Below are 3409 nucleotides of genomic sequence, written 5' to 3' on the forward strand. Positions count from 1 at the left end.
TAGTGGAGGGGGACGAGGAGGGGGAGGTAGTGGAGGAGCAGGAGGAGGAGGGAGGGAGTGGAGGGGGAGGAGGAGGGAGGGAGGTGCTGGAGGGTTTGTGTGTAGGTCTGGGAGGGAGAGGGGTAGTGGAGGAGGAGGAGGGAGGGAGGGAGGGAGGAGGAGGAGGAGGAGGAGGAGGAGGAGGAAGGGAGTTAGTGGAGGAGGAGGTGGCAGGGAGAGGAGGAGGAGGAGGGAGGGAGTTAGTGGAGGGGGAGGAGGTGGCAGGGAGAGGAGGAGGAGGTGGAGGGATGTAGTGGAGGAGGAGGAGCAGGAGGAGGAGGAGGAGGAGGAGGAGGGATGTAGTGGAGGGGGAGGAGGAAGGAGGAAGTTAGAGGAGGAGGAAAAGGAGGAGAAGGAGGAGGAGGAGGAGGAGGAGGAGGAGGGAGGGAGTGGCACATGTGATGTAGCCATGTAGCCATGTTCTGTAGCCATGTGCTGTGGCCATGTAGCCATGTGCTGTAGCCATCTAGCCATGTGCTGTAGCCATGTAGCCATGTTCTGTAGCCATGTAGCCATGTTCTGTAGGCATGTTGCCATGTGCAGTGGCCATGTAACCATGTGCTGTAGGCATGTTGCCATGTGCTGTGGCCATGTAGCCATGTGATGTAGGCATGTTGCCATGTTCTGTAGGCATGTAGCCATGTTCTGTAGGCATGTTGCCATGTGCTGTGGCCATGTAGCCATGTGCTGTAGGCATGTTGCCATGTTCTGTAGTCATGTGCTGTGGCCATGTAGCCATGTACTGTAGCCATGTTCTGTAGCCATATAGCCATGTGCTGTAGCCATGTGCTGTGGCCATGTAGCCATGTGATGTAGCCATGTTCTGTAGCCATGTGGCCATGTTCTGTAGCCATGTAGCCATGTTCTGTAGCCATGTTCTGTAGCCATGTAGCCATGTTCTGTAGCATGTTGCCATGTTCTGTAGCCATGTTCTGTAGTTATGTTGCCATGTTCTGTAGCCATGTTCTGTAGCCATATAGCCATGTGCTGTAGCCATGTGCTGTAGTCATGTTCTGTAGCCATAAAGTCATGTAGCCTTTGCTGTAGCCATGTGCTGTGGCCATGTAGCCATATAGCCATGTGCTGTAGCCATGTGCTGTAGCCATGTAGCCATGTTCTGTAGCCATGTAGCCATGTTCTGTAGCCATGTATCCATGTTCTGTAGCCATATAGCCATGTGCTGTAGGCATGTAGCCATGTGCTGTAGCCATGTTCTGTAGCCATATAGCCATGTTCTGTAGCCATGTAGCCATGTGCTGTAGCCATGTAGCCATGTTCTGTAGCCATATAGCCATGTGCTGTAGGCAGGTAGCCATGTTCGGTAGCCATGTAGCCATGTTCTGTAGCCATGTAGCCATGTTCTGTAGCCATGTTCTGTAGCCATGTAGCCATGTTCTGTAGCCATGTAGCCATGTGCTGTAGCCATGTTCTGTAGCCATATAGCCATGTGCTGTAGCCATGTAGCTGTAGCCATATAGCCATGTTCTGTAGCCATGTGCTGTAGCCATATAGCCATGTGCTGTAGCCATGTAGCCATGTGTTGTAGCCATGTTCTGTAGCCATGTTCTGTAGCCATGTAGCCATGTGCTGTAGCCATGTGCTGTAGCCATGTGCTGTAGCCATGTAGCCATATTCTGTAGCCATGTGCTGTAGCCATATAGCCATGTGCTGTAGCCATGTTCTGTAGCCATATAGCCATGTGCTGTAGCCATGTAGCTGTAGCCATATAGCCATGTTCTGTAGCCATGTGCTGTAGCCATATAGCCATGTGCTGTAGCCATGTAGCCATGTGTTGTAGCCATGTTCTGTAGCCATGTAGCCATGTTCTGTAGCCATGTAGCCATGTGCTGTAGCCATGTAGCCATGTGCTGTAGCCATGTGCTGTAGCCATGTAGCCATATTCTGTAGCCATGTGCTGTAGCCATATAGCCATGTGCTGTAGCCCTGTAGCCATGTGCTGTAGCCATGTAGCCATGTGCTGTAGCCATGTAGCCATGTGCTGTAGCCATGTTCTGTAGCCATATAGCCATGTGCTGTAGGCAGGTAGCCATGTTCGGTAGGCATGTAGCCATGTGCTGTAGCCATGTTCTGTAGCCATGTGCTGAAGCCATGTAGCCATGTGCTGTAGCCATGTAGCCATGTGCTGTAGCCTGCCTGTTGGACATGATTATAACGACACAGGATGAGACCCAGATGCAGACACAAGAGGCAGATGGTTAGATTCTCTGATATTTATACCGGGTCAGAGTCAGATAGATACAGGATGGCAGGCAGCAAAGGTCTGAACCGGGAGGACTAGAAAATCCCGAGTACGGAAAAACACGCTGGTAGGCTTGATGAGACAAACTGGCAACAGACAAACAAAAAACACTCGTATAAATACACAGGCGATCATGGGGAAACGGGAGACACCTGGTGGTGGGTGAAACAGGTGAAGCAGATCAGGGTGTAACAGTACCCCCCCTCTAGGGGCGCCACCTGGCGTCCTACCCGGGCACATACCTGGTTGACCGGGGTGCCGGCGGCGAAAGTCAGTGATGAAGGCCGGGTCCATACTGTCCTTAGCGGGGACATACCCTACGTTACTCATCTCATATGTATATACTGTACTCTATACCATCTACTGCATCTTGCCTATGCCGTTCTGTACCATCACTCATTAATATATTTTTATGTACATATTCTTCATCCCTTTACACTTGTGTGTATAAGGTAGTTGTTGTGGAATTGTTAGGTTAGATTACTCGTTGGTTATTACTGCATTGTCGGAACTAGAAGCACAAGCATTTCGCTACACTAGCATTAACATCTGCTAACCATGTGTATGTGACAAATAACATTTGATTTGATTTTGATTCGATGTTGACCTGTTTAAAGGTCTTACTCACGTCGGCTATCTGCTGTCTCAGCTACTGCCTGTCTCCAAGGGAGTACCCCAAAGCTCAATCCAAGGCCCCACGCTCTTCTCAATTTACATCAACAACATAGCTCAGGCAGTAGGAAGCTCTCTCATCCATTTATATGCAGATGATACAGTCTTATACTCAGCTGGCCGCTCCCTGGATTTTGTGTTAAACGCTTTACAACAAAGCTTTCTTAGTGTTTCTCTGCCCTTAAACTTGTTCTGAACACCTCACCTTATTTTGGGTTAAGACAAGTAACTATGAGTAAGGGCAAACATCATGATAAGCTTGCAAGTTGAGTTTGAATAAGACATCGGATTAATACTTTGCATTTATAACGGTTTGTTTTACAGTATGTACAAAATAACCAAATAATTGATCGTCCATTTTTTTACCCATTCAAGCCGGTCGGCATACGCGTCATCATACTCCCTCATCTGATTGGTCGAGTAGGCGGGCCTTATGAC

The sequence above is a fragment of the Oncorhynchus kisutch genome, linkage group LG27 (assembly GCF_002021735.2).
Source record: "Oncorhynchus kisutch isolate 150728-3 linkage group LG27, Okis_V2, whole genome shotgun sequence".
NCBI classification, from domain to species: Eukaryota; Metazoa; Chordata; class Actinopteri; order Salmoniformes; family Salmonidae; genus Oncorhynchus; species Oncorhynchus kisutch.